The sequence below is a fragment of the Oncorhynchus gorbuscha genome, linkage group LG01 (assembly GCF_021184085.1).
Source record: "Oncorhynchus gorbuscha isolate QuinsamMale2020 ecotype Even-year linkage group LG01, OgorEven_v1.0, whole genome shotgun sequence".
Classification (NCBI taxonomy): domain Eukaryota; kingdom Metazoa; phylum Chordata; class Actinopteri; order Salmoniformes; family Salmonidae; genus Oncorhynchus; species Oncorhynchus gorbuscha.
This window is the reverse complement of record NC_060173.1, coordinates 92,994,008-93,014,716: the sequence shown is the minus strand read 5'-3', so window position 1 is coordinate 93,014,716 and position 20,709 is coordinate 92,994,008. Positions and strand designations below refer to the sequence as shown.

Genomic DNA, 20,709 nt, shown 5'->3' with positions numbered 1-20,709 from the left:
GCTAGCACCTTACCTTGGCTCCTTGCCTCACTCGCATAACAGGTAGTCAGCCTGCCACGCAGTCTCCTCGTGGAGTGCAATGTAATCGGCCATGATCGGTGTCCAAAAATGCAGATTACCGATTGTTATGAAAACTTGAAATCAGCCCTAATTAATCAGACATTCCGAATAATCGGTCAAACTCTACAACAGAGAGTAGCGGCAGTGTAAAAGAGAGGGGGCGCAATGCAAAGGCAAATGCTAGTTTTTTTAAACAGAAATTTGCATCCTGTAGCACAAATTTCCAAAAGTTTTGGGACACTGTAAAGTCCATGGAGAATAAGAGTACCTCCTCCCAGCTGCCCACTGCACTGAGGCTAGGAAACACTGTCACCACCGATAAATCCACGATAATCGAGAATTTCAATAAGCGTTTTTCTACGGCTGGTCATGCTTTCCACCTGACTACCCCCAACCCGGACAACAGCTCTGCACTCCCTGCAGCAGCGTACCCAAGCCCCCCCACCCCGCTTCTCCTTCACCCAAATCTAGTTCGCTGATGTTCTGAAAGAACTGCAAAATCTGGACCAATACAAATCAGCTGGGCTAGACAATCTGGACCCTCTCTTTCTAAAATTATCTGCCACAATTGTTGCAACTCTTATTTATAGCCTGTTCAACCTCTCTTTCGTATCATCTGAGATCCCTAAATATTGGAAAGCTGCCGCGGTCATCCCCCTCCTCAAAGGTGGAACCACTCTAAACCCAAACTGTTATAAACCTTTATCCACCCTACCCTGCCTTTCTAAAGTCTTCAAAAGCCAAGTTAACAAGCAGATCACCGACCATTTCGAATCCCACCATACCTTCTCCACTTTGCAACCTGGTTTCTGAGCTGGTCACGGGTGCACCTCAGCCACGCTCAAGGTCCTAAACGATATCTTAGCCGCCATCAATAAAAGACAGTACTGCGCAGCCATCTTCATCAACATGGCCAAGCCTTTCGACTCTGTCAATCCCCGCATTCTTATCGGCAGACTCAACAGCCTTGGTTTCTCAAATGACTGCCTCGCCTGGTTCAGCAACTACTTCTCAGATAGAGTTCAGTGTGTCAAAACTGTAAATAACAAGTCTTAAGATAAACTTTTGTTATTGACCAAATACTTATTTTCCACCATAATTTGCAAATTAATTCATTAAATAGCCTATAATGTGATTTTCTGTATTTTTTAAAATTCATTTTGTCTGTCATAGTTGAAGTGTACCTATGATGAAAATTACAGGCCTCTCATCTTTTTAAGTGGGATAACTTGCACATTCGGTGGCTGACTAAATACTTTTTTGCCCCACTGTATATTTTGAAACCTCCTGCTTTGGGATGGATGTGTCAATGTGTAGCTTAGTTCATACATGCATAATTATGAGCAGAATTATTCTCGTACCTCAAGTAGCCATGAAATCCTTAGTTTGAAACATCATGGACTTTAGGTTGAGTATATTCATTAATTGCCCTATTTATTTTAACCTGTCAGAAAAGCCCACTAATTCTCAGCAGTCCCCTCCATACAGGATAATTAGGTATGTCACAGTCCTGCTAGGCCCATGAATGCTTTGCACATTAGCCATTTGTCCAAATTTCATTTTTTGACATACCTAAACTGAATTACAGAATAAGTCTGTCTCTGTAATATGTCCATCTTAATACCAAGGGAGCCTTACACGTTTCCCAATCCCATGTCTTACACTGTGGAGATCCAGAGGTTGGACAGAAGGTCTGACACTTTTAATTAAAATTTACCAAGTATCTGGTATCGCACTTTTGGGTCAAGCTCAAGGCAACAGATGCTGCCTGTGCAGGAGGAAATTACTGGACTCTTCAGAGAAAGAGAGAGGGATGGAGAGAGACAGCTGACAGTGGTTGGCCCTGGCCTGAGTGTTACCATAATTATAGATTGAATAATTGATGAAGTGTGTGAAGGTTATTTTTGCTGTGTTGTGACTTATGTGCTTATTGTATTATTAGTTCCACTTTCGTTTTCCAGTCTGTGGAGTCAAATTAAACAACTACATCATTAAGTCATTGAGGGAGGAAATCTTTTTATAGAGAAATTCTAAACCCTCCTTATTTAATGCAAGGGCCTATTAATGTTACCAAATGCTATTGGAAAGGACCTCATTTGTCCAATGTCTTGGTTTGTACACGTTGTGCCCAACAAAACTGTAGCTGTATAAGGTTAGCTAGGCCTGTGCTGTAGCTGTATTAGGTTAGCTAGGCCTGTGCTGTAGCTGTAGAAGGTTAGCTAGGCCTGGGCTGTATCAGGTTAGCTAGGCCTGGGCTGTATATGTACCAGGTAAACTAGGCCTGGGCTGTATCAGGTTAGCTAGGGCTGTATCAGGTTAGCTAGGCCTGGGCTGTAGTTGTATAAGGTTAGCTAGGCCTGGGCTGTATCAGGTTAGCTAGACCTGGGCTGTAGCTGTATCTGGTTAGCTAGGCCTGGACTGTAGCTGTATAAGGTTAGCTAGGCCTGGGCCATAGTTGTGGCGGGTTAGCTATGCCTGGGTCGTACCTGTAGTGCGTTAGCTAGGCCTGGGCCGTAGCGATATTGAGTTTGTTAGACCAGGGCTCTAGTTCTGGCAATATTGGGTAGGCATACGGTTAAGCCTGAGCTCAGACTTTAGCTATAGCTTTGTATCGCGGTAGTCTTGGGCCTAGGCTTTAGCTGTAGCTGTAGATATATATTGTGGTAGTCCTGGGCCTAGGCTTTAGCAGTAGCTGTCTGTATATTGGGGCAGTCCTGGGCCCGGGCTTTAGCAGTTGCTGTAGATATATATTGGGGTAGTCCTGGGCCCATGCTTTAGCAGTAGCTGTCTGTATTTTGGGGCAGTCCTGGGCCGGGCTTTAGCAGTAGCTGTAGATATATATTGGGGTAGTCCTGGGCCCATGCTTTAGCCGTAGCTGTAGATATATATTGTGGCAGTGCTGGGCCTGGGCGTTAGCAGTAGCTGTCTGTATATTGGGGCAGTCCTGGGCCTGGGCGTTAGCAGTAGCTCTCAATATATATTGGGGTAGTCCTGGGCCTAGGCTTTAGCAGTAGCTGTATATATACAGTTGAAGTCGGAAGTTTACATACACCATAGCCAAATACATTTAAATTCAGTTTCACAATATGTGAAATTTAATCCTAGTAAAAATGCCCTGTCTTAGGTCAGTTAGGATCACCACTTTATTTTAAGAATGTGAAATGTCAGAATAATAGAAGAGTGATTTATTTCAGCTTTTATTTCTTTCATCACATTCACAGTGGGTCAGAAGTTTACATACACTCAATTAGTATTTGGTAGCATTGCCTATAAATTTCTGAACTTGGGTCAAATGTTTCTGGTAGCTTCCCACAATAAGTTTGGTGAATATTGGCCCATTCCTCCTGGCAGAGCTGGTATAACTGAGTCAGGTTAGTAGGCCTCCTTGCTTCAATACTTGACCTTACTTCAATACCTTGACTTTGTTGTCCTTAAGCCATTTTGCCACAACTTTGGAAGTATGCTTGGGATCATTGTCCATTTGGAAGACCCATTTGCGACCAAGCTTTAACTTCCTGACTGATGTCTTGAGATGTTGCTTCAATATATCCACATAATTTTCCATCCCCATGATGCCATCTATTTTGTGAAGTGCACCAGTCACTCCTGCAGCAAAGCACCCCCAAAACTTGATGCTGCCACCCCCGTGCTTCAAGGTTAGGATGGAGTTTTTCAGCTGGCAAGCCACCACCTTTTTCCTCCAAACATAATGATGGTCATTATGGCCAAACAGTTCTATTTTTGTTTCATCTGACCAGAGGACATTTCTCCAAAAAGTACGATCTTTGTCCCCATGTGCAGTTGCAAACCGTAGTCTGGCTTTTTTATGGTGGTTTTGGAGCAGTGGCTTCTTCCTTGCTGAGCAGCCTTTCAGGTTATGTCGATATTGGACTCGTTTTACTATGGATATAGATACTTTTGTTCCATCTTCACAAGGACCTTTGCTGTTGTTCTGGGATTGATTTGCACTTTTCGCACCAAAGTACGTTCATCTCTAGGAGACAGAACGCGTCTCCTTCCTGAGGCTGTGTGGTCCCCATAGTCTTTATACTTGCGTACTATTGTTTGTACAGATGAACGTGGTACCTTCAGCCGTTTGTAAATTGTTTCCAAGGATGAACCAGACTTGTGGAGGTTTACAATTATTGTTCTGAGGTCTTGGCTGATTCCTTTTGATTTTTCCATGATGCCAAGCAAAGAGGCACTGAGTTTGAAGCTAGGCCTTACATCCACAGGTACACCTCCAATTGAGAAATTATGTAAATTAGTCTATCAGAGTCTTCTTAAAGCCATGACATACTTTTCTGGAATTTTCCAAGCTGTTTAAAGGCACAGTCAACTTAGTGTATGTAAACTTCTGACCCACTGGAATTGTGATACAGTGAAATAATCTGTAAACAATTGTTGGAAAAATTACTTGTGTCATGCACAAAGTAGATGTCCTAACCAACTTGCCAAAACTATAGTTTGTTAACAAAAATTTGTGGAGTGGTTGAAAATGAGTTTTAATGACACAACCTAAGTGTGTGTAAACTAACGACTTCAACTGTATTTTGGGGTAGTCCTGGGCCTGGGCTTTAGTCGTAGCTATAGATATATATTGGGGTAGTCCTGGGCCTGCGCTTTAGCAGTATAGCTCTGTATTGGGTTAGCTAGGCCCGGGCTGGGCTGCCTCCTGGTTATTTTTGGAGTGCTCTCGGTCTGTCTGCAGGGAGTACTGTTTTTGAAGGGCCTCCAGTCCCATTAATCAGACAGGGGACCCCACGGCGTGAGCGGGCCCTGTTCCCTGGCTCGCCACACTGCCACGTTCTGTTCCTACCCCCCCCTCCCCATCCCCGCACAGTGTGACGCACAGAGGAACCTCATCAATCTCACCTGTCTCACACGTCAACCACAGATTTAATCAAACGCTCCGTTTGGGCCCCCCGCTCCTGCATCCATACCAGTCACACCAACTTTTCAGAGAAAAATAAACTCTCTCTCTCGCTCACCCTGACCTACTCACTCTTTCTTCCCCTCTAGTTTCTCCATTGCTCTCTTTCATTTTGCCCCTGTGTTTTCTCTGTGGTCATTCACACTTTGTTTCAAGCTGGGGTGTGATCTGAAACAGGCTACCTACACACACACACACACACACACACACACACACACACACACACACACACCTCCATCACCCTCTAAAAGGGAGGATGTACATTAAACACCATTTCCTGCTCAATAGCTCACTGAAGTGGGGTTCTGTTGATCGCCTGCCTTAACAGGTCCCGATGCGTGATAGAGAGAAAGAGGGATGGAGGGGGAGATGAGGAAGGCAGTAGTGATAGAGCAGAAGCGGCTAGACCAAGGCCTGTTCTGGGGTTGGTTCAGCATGGTGTCTGTGTTTTAATGGGGTGTGCGGGTTTGAGGGGGAACACTGGAACCTGTGTGTGTGTATGTCTCAGTTGGAGAGAAAGAGAGAGAGAGAGTGAGATAGAGAGAGAGACCCAGGCGGACAGAGACAAGAAACAGAGAGGGCCTAATCCCCTCTGCTTAGGCCCAGCTCAGTGCTCCCCATGCTGAGTCTGATCTGGATAGCTTCCCTGGGCTCACGAGAGGCTGATGGTACCCTGCAAGGGTGGCCGGTGCCCCCGGTGGCGACTCTGAGAAGTGTTGAAATTGGCATACTGGAGTGGTGGCCACTGCAGCGGCTGGTCTTCTGGAAGCCCTGTGAGGGGGATGTCAGTGAGCCACTCTGATATGATGTATGAGGAGAAAATCCCTGAGAAGAGAAACGGCCTCTTGCCCAATCCAATGTTTCAGGTGATTTATGGTGTTGGCTGGCTGGACAGCAGCCAGTCAACTCAAATGACATTGGAAGTCTAGATCTTGCAATTTAGGCCTACACAACATGCTTGGAAAACTGTTAAGAAAGCAGACATATTTTGTGGTAACTTAAGAGCACAAGATTCATCATTCAGTAGCTAGGTTTCCAACCAACTGACGACCAGAATTTAATGCGATTATTCTCAAATCTGCATAAAAACAATACGTACATTTTCCCATCAGTGAAGTGTTTCCATCAAATTGACAAAAAGGCTGTGCATAATGATGTAGTGCACATAAAAAATACCTTTTGCGGTTAAATTCCCATGTACACAATCAAAAATACAAGTTAAATGGGTTTCTATCGCATTTTTAACTCAAAAAATAAATTGCGTTATATAGCGAGTGTGTCCATTCTGGTATTGGCACATGTGCTCTAGCCAATAGTTTGCGGATACAATTCTGGTATTGTCTACATGATGAGATTATTATGGACAAAAGAGCAAGATTATTTTACTTTGTCAAACTGCAACCGTCGATGATCATGTCACCAAAATAAGACCCAAAATATTTATTGGAAAAGGAGCATCATCACCGTGCACTTTTACCACCCTGTGAATTCATCATAACTTATTTCCTCTGTAGCCTAATAAACTGCTTTCCAGACGAGTCCTGTTTGGAGGATTGCACATGTCATTCTGTCAATATGATGGTTATATCAATATTTGTACATGAAAGCGTTACCACCGACATTTCTCACATAATTAATTTTACAGACACAAAAAGATCCCACCTTGTCTAGCGTAATTTGTTTTGTCAACATTTGGTAAGTTTACCAACACATTTTCGGTTTCCATCAGGCATGTCATTACATTTCTTTTTATCCGACATGTACTTTACTCGCATAAAAAGTTGGATGGAAACCTGGTTAGTGAGAAATATTTTCACTCTCTGTCCTTGCAGATCCTCCCATTGTATAGCAATATATTTGACATCTTTACACATTCTAGTGGAAAGATGTCACATCACTTTACTTTGCACTGAAGCTTAAGATTTCTGGCATTTCTCTTCATCCATATGCTATGATCCACATGTGTTTCAAAGATCTGGGAGAGAAGAGACTTGTGCTCCTTCATGGAATTTCGGCCTGAGGACTTCTCATAATAAAAATACACTGTTGTTTTCCCAACTAACTGAATCAGTTTCAAAATGTCCAATCAACGATTGTTTGTTTTTAAGCAGCTCTGTAGAAGAGCGTCTGCTAATTGACCATTATTTTTTAAATGTATGCTTAGTAGAAGCCTTGCGTTACATTCCTGTGTAATGTCATTAGTGCTGTTTTGATGTCAGATGTGATTGGCTTTTTCCACCTGTGATGAGCACTGTCATTCCTGCTTCACTCAGGTTGATCAGACACACACACACACACACACGCAATACCCTCCTACACGTAAGGACACATACAGAGGGGCAAAAAAGTATTTAATCAGCCACCAATTGTGCAAGTTCTCCCACTTAAAAAGATGAGAGGCCTGTAATTTTAATCATAGGTACACTTCAACTATGACAGACAAAATGATTTTTTTTCCTCCAGAAAATCACAGGATTTTTAAGGAATTTATTTGCAAATTATGGTGGAAAATAAGTATTTGGTCAATAACAAAAGTTTCTCAATACTTTTTATATACCCTTTGTTGGCAATGACAGAGGTCAAACGTTTTCTGTAAGTCTTCAAAGTTTTCACACACTGTTGCTGTTATTTTGGCCCATTCCTCCATGCAGATCTCCTCTAGAGCAGTGATGTTTTGGGGTTGTTGCTGGGCAACACGGACTTTCAACTTCCTCCAAAGATTTTCTATGGGGTTGAGATCTGGATACTGGCGAGGCCACTCCAGGACCTTGAAATGCTTCTTACGAAGCCACTCCTTCGTTGCCCGGGCGGTGTGTTTGGGATCATTGTCATGCTGAAAGACCCAGCCACGTTTCATCTTCAATGCCCTTGCTGATGGAAGGAGGTTTTCACTCAAAATCTCACGATACATGGCCCCATTCATTCTTTCCTTTACACGGATCAGTCGTCCTGGTCCCCTTGCAGAAAAACAGCCCTAAAGCATGATGTTTCCACCCCCATGCTTCACAGTAGGTATGGTGTTCTTTGGATGCAACTCAGCATTCTTTGTCCTCCAAACACGACGAGTTGAGTTTTTACCAAAAAGTTATATTTTGGTTTCATCTGACCATATGACATTCTCCCAATCTTCTTCTGGATCATCCAAATGCTCTCTAGCAAACTTCAGACGGGCCTGGACAGGGGGACACGTCTGGCAGTGTGGCGTAGTGTGTTACTGATGGTAGGCTTTGTTACTTCGGTCCCAGCTCTCTGCAGGTCATTCACTAGGTCCCCCTGTGTGGTTCTGGGAATTTTGCTCACCGTTCTTGTGATCATTTTGACCCCACGGGGTGAGTTCTTGCGTGGAGCCCCAGATCGAGGGAGATTATCAGTGGTCTTGTATGTCTTCCATTTCCTAATAATTGCTCCCACAGTTGATTTCTTCAAACCAAGCTGCTTACCTATTGCAGATTCAGTCTTCCCAGCCTGGTGCAGGTCTACAATTTTGTTTCTGGTGTTCTTCGACAGCTCTTTGGTCTTGGCCATAGTGGAGTTTGGAGTGTGACTGTTTGAGGTTGTGGACAGGTGTCTTTTATACTGATAACAAGTTCAAACAGGTGCCATTAATACAGCTAATGAGTGGAGGACAGAGGAGCCTCTTAAAGAAGAAGTTACAGGTCTGTGAGAACCAGAAATCTTGCTTGTTTGTAGGTGACCAAATACTTATTTTCCACCATAATTTGCAAATAAATTCATTAAAAATCCTACAATGTGATTTTCTAGATTTCTTTTTTCATTTTGTCTGTCATAGTTGAAGTGTGCCTATGATGAAAATTACAGGCCTTTTTCATCTTTTTAAGTGGGAGAACTTGCACAATTGGTTGCTGACTAAATACTTTTTTTGCCCCACTGTATAACATGTGTGTATATACAGTGCCTTGCGAAAGTATTCGGCCCCCTTGAACTTTGCAACCTTTTGCCACATTTCAGGCTTCAAACATAAAGATATAAAACTGTATTTTTTGTGAAGAATCAACAACAAGTGGGACAAAATCATGAAGTGCAACGACATTTATTGGATATTTCAAACTTTTTTAACAAATCAAAAACTGAAAAATTGGGCGTGCAAAATTATTCAGCCCCTTTACTTTCAGTGCAGCAAACTCTCTCCAGATGTTCAGTGAGGATCTCTGAATGATCCAATGTTGACCTAAATGACTAATGATGATAAGTACAATCCACCTGTGTGTAATCAAGTCTCCGTATAAATGCACCTGCACTGTGATAGTCTCAGAGGTCCGTTAAAAGCGCAGAGAGCATCATGAAGAACAAGGAACACACCAGGCAGGTCCGAGATACTGTTGTGAAGAAGATTTAAGGCCGGATTTGGATACAAAAAGATTTCCCAAGCTTTAAACATCCCAAGGAGCACTGTGCAAGCGATAATATTGAAATGGAAGGAGTATCAGACCACTGCAAATCTACCAAGACCTGGCCGTCCCTCTAAACTTTCAGCTCATACAAGGAGAAGACTGATCAGAGATGCATCCAAGAGGCCCATGATCACTCTGGATGAACTGCAGAGATCTACAGCTGAGGTGGGAGACTCTGTCCATAGGACAACAATCAGTCGTATATTGCACAAATCTGGCCTTTATGGAAGAGTGGCAAGAAGAAAGCCATTTCTTAAAGATATCCATAAAAAGTGTTGTTTAAAGTTTGCCACAAGCCACCTGGGAGACACATCAAACATGTGGAAGAAGGTGCTCTGGTCAGATGAAACCAAAATTGAACTTTTTGGCAACAATGCAAAACGTTATGTTTGGCGTAAAAGCAACACAGCTCATCACCCTGAACCTACCATCCCCACTGTCAAAAATTGTGGTGGCAGCATCATGGTTTGGGCCTGCTTTTCTTCAGCAGGGACAGGGAAGATGGTTAAAATTGATGGGAAGATGGATGGAGCCAAATACAGGACCATTCTGGAAGAAAACCTGATGGAGTCTGCAAAAGACCTGAGACTGGGACAGAGATTTGTCTTCCAACAAGACAATGATCCAAAACATAAAGCAAAATCTACAATGGAATTGTTCAAAAATAAACATATCCAGGTGTTAGAATGGCCAAGTCAAAGTCCAGACCTGAATCCAATCGAGAATCTGTGGAAAGAACTAAAAACTGCTGTTCACAAATGCTCTCCATCCAACCTCACTGAGCTCGAGCTGTTTTGCAAGGAGGAATGGGAAAACATTTCAGTTTCTCGATGTGCAAAACTGATAGAGACATACCCCAAGCGACTTACAGCTGTAATCGCAGCAAAAGGTGGCGCTACAAAGTATTAACTTAAGGGGGCTGAATAATTTTGCACGCCCAATTTTTCAGTTTTTGATTTGTTAAAATTTTTTGAAATATCCAATAAATGTCGTTCCACTTCATGATTGTGTCCCAGTTGTTGTTGATTCTTCACAAAACAAATACAGTTTCATATCTTTATTGTTTGAAGCCTGAAATGTGGCAAAAGGTCGCAAAGTTCAAGGGGGCCGAATACTTTCGCAAGGCACTGTATATGAACACACATTCCCGGAAAGTGTCTGCAAGTGTGAAAACATGTCCTGAAAGTGTACGTAACCCTTCTAGCTGTTGGCGTTAATGTCGCACTCGCACACAGTGTGTAATGTATTCACCATATGCTAGATGTGGATGAAGAAACCTTTCGTCACCTAGGCTACACTGTGGTAGGACCGCGATGCACCTGTCAGAGTAAAATATGAGGAGAGAACACCCAAAGTTACCGCTGCTGCTACGTGTCATCAACAGGCCCACATTTGGTGGGAGAGATGGAGTAAGGGAAAATGGAGAGACACAAATGAGTAAGGAGAGAGTGCAGGAAGAGCGAGTGGGGGAGTGAGAAACAGTTGGACAGGTTGAGGGGGTTTGGTCATGAATGGAAGAGTTTCTGCATCGTCTTTATCTTTTCTTTTCAGTTAATGGCAACGGCGAACCCTCAAATAACGCCGCATTCACATTCTGTTTGCCTTAAAATTACACCAATACTGTCGTGCTGCCAACATTTATCAGATTTTCCAAATGCTCTGTCTCTATCCTCATAACTGTAGTGGCACAAGTTAAAAATACATTTATTTTCTCTGACCAAATGCAACACAGAGCAGATGTGTCAGGCAGGCGCTGTGACGTGTGATAGCCTGATTACCCAGTGGCTAGTTAAGAGTTAGCACTGACTCAGTTTGTCTGTTATTGTCTCAAATGACACCATTACCATGTCTGCATGGCTAAAAGCCTCCCCCGGGGCAAGGGGGGAACATGCTTTTGGCGTGTCAACACGAGGTGAGAACACACATGAGCCAGATTCAGGCCGTCCGCACCCAAATCACTCCTGACACCTCTTAAGGGGCCCTCAGCATCAATGGCTCTCTGCTACAATTACCCCCTCAGTAATAATGACATAAGCACCCAGTTCCTTCCTGCCATCACCTTTTACTGACCTGAAATCTGATACCAGAGGGTAGTTATCTGATCCTTTAAGCCCAAAACACTGAGACAGACAGGACTGTTCTCAGAACAGTGGTTATCTGATCCCAGAGGCCATAGAAGGCTGTTGGTTCCTCAGATAAACTGATTGTGATTCAGAGTACTATTGCTGTTTGTCAAATCTACAAGAGCGAGAGTATCCTCTGCGTGTTTTCTAATTAGTTATGAATAACCTAAAAAAGAAAATACTGTACAATTTCCTGCACAAACTTTGAGATTAAGTTTCTAAAGATTTGTAAAGATAAAGAATTTCAAAGATGGCAGCCCAAGTTACACAGCAGGGATTTCAACATGATTTTCTTGGTTGCAAGCAGGGCTCTAAATGAACACTTTTCATTGGTAGCACTGCTGCTCCCAACTTAAAAGTTACAAACACAACCTAAAATGTAGGAGCACACGAAAATATGTTTTTTGAATTGATTGTGATATAGCCTATATTGGGCCTAGCCTATATGAATTATAGCTATTTTTGAAGCACATGTTGTGCACTAGAAACCTAAACCCAAATATTTAATAGTGTAAAGACATTTGTTTATTATAAAAAGCTAAAATATTGATACAAAAACCTGTATTACAAAGTTATTTGTCGAAATATTAAGTTTCTACATTGTGTAAAAGCAGTATCTACTGAGATGCATTACATTGGAAATTGTACACGGTTTCTTTAAGAGCATCAGGTTTGTGAGTGAAGACATGCAAGAGATCGTCCCACCTTCAAGACAACTCGGAAACTTGCATATGTCCGACTTGGAAACTTGTAGAAGGGGTAGGAGTTTCCCACTTGGAAAATATCCAAATCAACCAATAGAAAATTCTATGCAAAAAAAGTATGTACATGTTACCTCTGAGTTTCTGAGTTGTCTTGTACGTGGCACCACTGGCGTAGCACACACTCTTACAACCCCTTCAAGGTGGGGGGCCCACGAGTTTTGGGAGCCCCGAACCCATTAAAAAAATATAATAATCACAATTGGTATTATTTTTTTTAAATTGGGGTTGGGCCCCCCAGATAGCATATGAACACGTCAAAAGCCATGAAAATATATTTTGAATAACAGGGAATTAGCTTTAAAACATTTTCTCTCAGCCTCATGGCAAAATGTGCAGAATAGCAGGAAATTAGCTCAGAGATTCATGAGTTGGGACAATCCTTGTCCGGCAAGGAAACTTCTATTTTGTTGCATTATTTGAGTTTACAAGTTATGTTGTTGGTAATTTAAAGGAAAATATTTGGAGACAATATTTGTTTTAGGAATTTTCTAAATGTTTTAAATATGATTCATTTAATAGGCTCTATGCCTGGACATGCCCTTGTCCGGAGCAAAGGATCGAAATTTCAAACTCTCCAAAAAATGACAATAATGGATATATGAAAAATTATATTATGTAGTTTCTTGCAATAGGCCTGCAGTCATCCCCCTCATCAAAGTGTGAGACACCCTGGACCCAAACTGTTACAGACCTATATCCATCCTGCCCTGCCTATCTAATGTCGTCGAAAGCCAAGTCAACAAACGGGTCACTAACCATCTCGAATCCCACCATACCTTCTCCGCTGTGTAATCTGGTTTCCGAGCCGGTCACGGGTGCACCTCAGCCACGCTCAAGGTACTAAACGATATCATAACCGCCATCGATAAAAGACAGTACTGTGCAGCCGTCTTCATCGACCTTGCCAAGGCTTTCGACTCTGTCAATCACCATATTCTTATCGGCAGACTCAGTAGCCTCGGTTTTTCTGATGACTGTCTTGCCTGGTTCACCAACTACTTTGCAGACAGAGTTCAGTGTGTCAAATCGGAGGGCATGCTGTCCGGTCCTCTGGCAGTCTCGATGGGGGTTCCACGCGGTTCAATTCTCGGGCCGACTCTTTCCTCTGTATATATCAATGATGTTGCTCTTGCTGCAAGCGATTCCCTGATCCACCTCTACGCAGACGACACCATTCTGTATACTTCCGGCCCATCCTTGGACACTGTGCTATCTAACCTCCAAACGAGCTTCAATGCCATACAACACTCCTTCCATGGCCTCCAACTGCTCTTAAACGCTAGTAAAATCAAATGCATGCTTTTCAATCGTTCGCTGCCTGCACCCGCACGCCCGACTAGCATCACCACCCTGTATGGTTCCGACCTAGAATATGTGGACATCTATAAGTACCTAGGTGTCTGGCTAGACTGTAAACTCTCCTTCCAGACTCATATCAAACATCTCCAATCTAAAATCAAATCTAGAGTCGGCTTTCTATTCCACAACAAAGCCTCCTTCACTCACACCGCCAAACTTACCCTAGTAAAACTGACTATCCTACCGATCCTCGACTTCGGCGATGTCATCTACAAAATTGCTTCCAACACTCTACTCAGCAAACTGGACGCAGTTTATCACAGTGCCATCCATTTTGTCACTAAAGCACCTTATACCACCCACCACTGCGACCTGTATGCTCTAGTCGGCGTGCCCTCGCTACATATTCGTCGCCAGACCCACTGGCTCCAGGTCATCTACAAGTCCATGCTAGGTAAAGCTCCGCCTTATCTCAGTTCACTGGTCACAATGGCAACACCCACCCGTAGCACGCACTCCATCTCACTGATCATCCCTAAAGCAAACACCTCATTTGGCCGCCTTTCGTTCCAGTTCTCTGCTGCCTGTGACTGGAACGAATTGCAACAATCTCTATAGTTGGATACTTTTATCTCCCTCACCAACATCAAACATCTGCTATCTGAGCAGCTAACCGATCGCTGCAGCTGTACATTGTCTATCGGTAAATAGCCCACCCAATTTTACCTACCTCTTCCCCATACTGTTTTTATTTATTTACTTTTCTGCTCTTTTGCACACCAATATCTCTACCTGTACATGACCATCTGATCATTTATCACTCCAGTGTTAATCTGCAAAATTGTAATTATTCGCCTACCTCCTCATGCCTTTTGCACACAATGTTTATAGACTCCCTTTTTTCTTCTGTGTTATTGACTTGTTAATTGTTTACTCCATGTGTAAGTCTGTGTTGTTGTCTGTTCACACTGCTATGCTTTATCTTGGCCAGGTTGCAGTTGCAAATGAGAACTTGTTCTCAACTAGCCTACCTGGTTAAATGAAGGTGAAATAAAATTATTTATTTTTTTAAATGTTGGTGCTGTTGCTTGCATTTTTCCAAAGTTACTGACGATGATTTGGTGATTGAGAGTTGACTCCAAAATAATTGATTCCTCAACTCCTTGCATGTCCACTGCCTTTTCTGAGTGTCAACAGAGATACGTATATGATGACGAGATGCTCATGTCTCCGTTCTAACAATGGGAGTCGTCCTAAAGGAGAGAAGGCAGGTGACAAGGTTAGGTCCGAAACAAGTCCAAAGAAAAGCATTGGGCTTATTTTGGTGAGAGTGAAACCTCTCGCTTCTCCCCTTCCTCTCTGATGTCAGGATTAAATTCAAATCAAATCAAAGTTTGTCACGTGCGCCGAATACAACAGGACCTTACAGTGAAGTGCTTACTTACAGACTCTAACCAATAGTGCACAAAAGGTATTCGGTGAACAATAGGTAAGTAAAGAAAGAAAAACAACAGTAAAAAGACAGTGAAAAACATTAGCGAGAATATATTCAGTAATGAGGCTACATACAAACACCGGTTAGTCAGGCTGATTGGGGTAGTATGTACATGTAGATATGGTTATGCATATATGATGAACAGAGAGTAGCAGTAGCGTAAAGAGGGGTTGGCGGGTGGTGGGTGGTGGGACACAATACAGATACCCCAGTTAGCCAATGTGCGAGAGCACTGGTTGGTCGGGCCAATTGAGGTAGTATGTACATATGTACATTCCGCTAATAATTGCCTCCTAAGAGTCAGTATTTTTTAAACAGAGGAGATTTATTTAGTTGCCGTACTTCCGAGAACACAAGCACTCGCATCTTTCATAGTGAGCTAGCAAGGGACAGAGAGAGAGCGGAGGGGCACAGTAAGGGCAGGTTCGGCCACCAGGCAGACGGAGTCAAAACCGTGCACTAGGCCTATCTATCGGCAATCAAAAGCTGTATCTTACAATGGAATGTTGTATATTGCAATTTATTGGCTTGCAATGTCTCGCAATTTCTGTAAAGCAGGGCCTGTCAGCAATGAATAGGCTAGGATATTCTACACGCAACAGACTGAAGTCTGAACACGCTCACATCATTAGCGATGAGCAAGGGCAGGTGGGTAAGTGTGAGGGAGAGAGAAGAGGGGGCAGACAGAAAAAATGTCTTGGTAATCTGTATCGCAACGTCTTGTTTTGTATGCCTCGCAAAGTAGACTAAAGTTTGCCTTTTCTCTTGGTTTAATTTACAGTGCCTTGCGAAAGTATTCGGCCCCCTTGAACTTTGCGACCTTTTGCCACATTTCAGGCTTCAAACATAAAGATATAAAACTGTATTTTTTTGTGAAGAATCAACAACAAGTGGGACACAATCATGAAGTGGAATGACATTTATTGGATATTTCAAACTGTTTTAACAAATCAAAAACTGAAAAATTGGGCGTGCAAAAAAAAAAGCCTGAAGTGTGGCAAAAGATCGCAAAGTTCAAGGGGGCGAATACTTTCGCAAAGCACTGTAAATTACACAACTTTCCCCTGGCCTTTATAGCCTACCGTCTAAGTAGGCTATAACACGGAGAATAACATTTTGTTATAACTGCACTGTGATTTTAAATTTTGTTTTAAAAAACGGTTAGGGATTTTTCTTAATGTTAAGGATCCCAATTTTAAAAAGAGCCTATTCATCAACTCCCACCAAGGCTTTAAAATAAGGTCTTCATGTAATTGTTTCTGATAGCTGTGGTTTATGATGCTCTTGAGTATAGATTCTCACTCACACACACCCCACACACTTGATTTCTGCTCTGACTATATACCTAAACCTACATTTTTTTTCAACTCTTATTGATTTATTTTTCCCACTGCCCTGCTTTCATTGGCCATTTGTAGTTGTTGCTCTGGCCTCATTGGCTGGCTGGAGAGTGTTCTATATTTTTATTGGACATCTGGGGGTTACGTTCTCCCATTGACTGTTACAGAGGTTTTATTAAGGATCTCCATAACTGCAATACAACCATGACCACTGCCTCCCAATCTGCCAGTTGGCAGCATACAGTACAAACACCTCTGCAGGTGACTTCACTTTTTCTTTCTCTCCTTAATTTCTTATTTTCTTTCTCTTGATGTTGTCTTGAAATCTGTTACTTTTATTACTCTTGTTCAAATCATGTCAAACTTTATTTGTCACATGCACCGAATTAAACAAGTGTAGACCTTACCATGAAATGCTTACTTACAAGCCCTTAACCAACAGTGCTGTTCAAGAAGAGTTAAGAAAATATTTTTCAAATTTTCTAAAGTAAAAAATAAATTAAAATAAAAAGTAACACAATAACATAACAATAACGAGGCAATATATAGGGGGTACCATACCGATACCAGTGTGTGGGGCTACAGGTTAGCTGAGGTAATTTGTACATGTAGGTAGGAGTGAAGTGACTATGCATAGATAATAAACAGCGAGTAGCAGCAGTGTATATAACAAATGGAAGGGGGGGGTCAATGTAATTGTCCGGTGGCCATTTGCTTAATTGTTCAGCAGTCTTATGGCTTTGGGGTAGAAGCTGTTAAGGAGCCTTTTGGACCTAGACTTGGCACTCCGGTAACGCTTGCTGTGCGGTAGCAGAAAAACAGTCTATGACTTGGGTGACTGGAGTCTCTGACAATTTTATGGGTTTTCCTCTGACACCGCCTATTATATAGGTCCTGGATTGCAGGAAGCTTGGCCCCAGTGATGTACTGGGCCGTACACACAACCCTCTGCAGTGCCTTACGGTCAGATGCTGAGCAGTTGCCATACCAGGCGGTGATGCAACTGGTCAGGATGCTCTCGATGGTGCAGCTGTATAACTTTTGAGGATCTGGGGACCCATGCCAAATCTTTTCAGTCTCCTGAGGGGGAAAGGTTTCGTCTTGCCCTCTTCACCACTGTCTTGGTGTGTTTGGACTAGAGGTCGACCGATTAATCGGAATGGCCGATTACTTAGGGCCGATTTCAAGTTTTCATAACAATTTTACACCTTTATTTAATCTTTATTTAACTAGGCAAGTCAGTTAAGAACACATTCTTATTTTCAATGACGGCCTAGAAACAGTGGGTTAACCTCCTTGTTCAGGGGCAGAATGACAGATTTGCACCTTGTCAGCTCGGGGGATCCAATCTTGCAACCTTACAGTTAACTAGTCCAACGCAATAATGACCTGCCTCGCTCTCGTTGTACTCCACAAGGAGACTGCCTGTTACGCAAATGCAGTAAGCCAAGGTAAGTTGCTAGCTAGCATTAAACTTATCTTATAAAAAACAATCAATCATAATCACTAGTTAAGCAGACATGGTTGATGATATTACTAAATATTATCTAGCGTGTCCTACGTTGTATATAATCTGACTACGCATACAAGTATCTGACTGAGTGGTGGTAGGCAGAAGCAGGCCCGTAAACATTCATTCAAACAGCACTCTCATGCGTTTTGCCAGCAGCTCTTCGTTGTGCATCAAGCTTTTTGACTTCAAGCCTATCAACTCCCGAGATGAGGCTGGTGTAACCAAAGTGAAATGGCTAGCTAGTTAGCGAGCGCTACTCGCTCTGGGCCTTGGGGTGGTTGTTTCCCTTGCTCTGCATGGGTAACGCTGCTTCGATGTGGTGGCTGTTGTCGTTGTGTTGCTGGTTCGAGCCCAGGGAGGAGCGAGGAGAGGAACGGAAGCTATACTGTTACACTGGCAATACTAAAGTGCCTATAAGAACATCCAATAGTCAACGGTTAATTAAATACAAATGGTATAGAGGGAAATAGTCCTATAATAACTACAACCTAAAACTTCTTACCTGGGAATATTGAAGACTCATGTTAAAAGGAACCACCAGCTTTCATATGTTCTCATGTTCTGAGCAAGGAACTGAAACATTAGCTTTCTTACATGGCACATATTTTACATGGAACATATTGCACTTTTACTTTCTTCTCCAACACTTTGTTTTTGCATTATTTAAACCAAATTGAACATGTTTCATTATTTACTTGAGGCTAAATTTATTTTATTGATGTATTATATTAAGTTAAAATAAGTGTGCATTCAGTATTGTTGTAATTGTCATTATTACAAATACATTAAAAAATTTTTTTTTTAAATATATATATATATATTTTTTATATATTTAAATCGGCCGATTAATCGGTACCGGCTCGTTTGGTCCTCCAATAATCGGTATTGGTATCGGCGGTGAAAAATCATAATCGGTCTACCTCTAGTTTGGACCATGACAGTACTTTGATGATGTGGACACCAAGGAACTTGAAACTCTCGACCCGCTCCACTACAGCCCCGTTGATGTTAATGGGGGCCTGTTCGGCCTGCCTTTTCCTGTGGTCCACGATCAGCTCCTTTTGTCTTGCTCACATTGAGGGAAAGGTTGTTGTCCTGGTACCACTCTGCCAGTTCTCTGACCTCCTCCCTATAGGCAGTCTCATCGTTGTTGGTGATCAGGCCTACCACTGCTGTGTCGTCAACAAACTTAATGATGGTGTTGGAGTCGTGCTTGGCCACACAGTCGTGGGTGAACAGGGAGTACAGGAGGGGACTAAGTACACACCCCTGAGTTGTCCCGGTGTTGAGGATCAGCGTGGCAGACGTGTTGTTGCCTACCCTTACCACCTGTGGGCGGCCCATCAGGAAGTTTCTTCTCCTCTCAAGTTCCATCTCTTTTCAAACCCTTCTCTCTCCACCGCTTCTTAACAGGAGCCTCTAGGAGGTATGTGTTCTCTTGGATCTAGCCCACGTCTGTGCCCCACCTAGGGAATTACCTTGGGGCTCTGGAGAGCTGGGTGACCCTGCAGAGCCAGTACCCCTTAGTGCTCTACAGCATAGTGGACCTGCACTCCATCACCCAGTCTCAGGACCCTGCCCTTCTGCGGGTCAACATACTGGTCATGGTTGCCAGCCTGCTGGCCATTGACATCTATCCTCTTCCAGCAGTCACAGGTTAGTCAGACACACATGCAGGCAGGTACACACTCATGCATACACACACACACACACACACAATCACTGCTCTATTAAAAGAGTTTGAGCCTATTTTCTAATGTGGTGTTGCAAACAGTTGGAAAAGCTGAGAGTGTGTTTGTGACTTGGTGGTCTGAGCAGGCTGCTTTGGATCTGTTTCCCAGCATGTCATCAAGAAAGTCAGCTGAAGTGGTGGCCATATTGGAATGTTTATTTTATCATGGCAAGCTCTGAATGGTTACCTAATGCAGGCAATTTAAAACGCTTATTTTATCACTCCAATCCTTATCTTCACTGTGTGCTCTGCAAATTCACAGGGATTATGAAAACACATACCACCATTTACTTCAGAGGAAGCCACATGAAGGGGTGAAGGGGATAATAATTTTTTGGGGTAAACTCCTGAGTTAGGAAAGGAAGTGTAATCCGAATAGACATTTTCTTCTCACTGGACAATTTAAATGTGTGTTTGTATGTGTGTGTGTGTCAGACTATCTCAGCAAGTGACGTATTTGTTTTGTTAGTGTGGTCCATCTGTGATATTTCTCTCACACACGCACCAAGGCCTATTTTTATTCCCATTTAGCTTCATGCCACATATCTTGGCAGCGAAGGGGATCTCCTATTGAACAAACAAACCAGAGTCTGTTCCACATGTACAAATACCATTACCGCCCAAAGAAAACACTTGACTTCATTGAAAAAATGGTGACCAGTTGAAATCAAGTGTCTTAAGTGAAGGGCCTTCAGCTTGAAAAGATTGCGCGAGTGTGTGTGCGTGGGCATATGTGTGTCCGCGAGAAAGACCATAGTAAAGTTACACCAATGGAAGCTCCTCAGAGGAGGAAGGGGAAAACCATCCTACTCAGTGAACTTCATAAAATATTTTAAAAACAGTGAAACGTCTGTTATCCTTTTTAGATAAAACTATACTAAATATATTCACGTCACCAAATAATGAATTAAAACACAATGTTTCGCAATGAAGGTCTACAGTAGCCTCAACAGAGTGCTACCCTACAGGACAGCTATTTTCCGTCCTCTGGGTGCATTGACTTCAATACAAAACCTAGGAGGCTCATGGTTCTCACCC

The 20,709-nt window shown here is 42.7% G+C and overlaps 1 pseudogene; it reads left to right on the top strand.

Annotated features, from left to right (window-relative positions):
* The window catches only part of LOC124048891, a 36,039-nt pseudogene that overhangs the window by 4,727 nt on the left and 10,603 nt on the right, over positions 1-20,709 (top strand).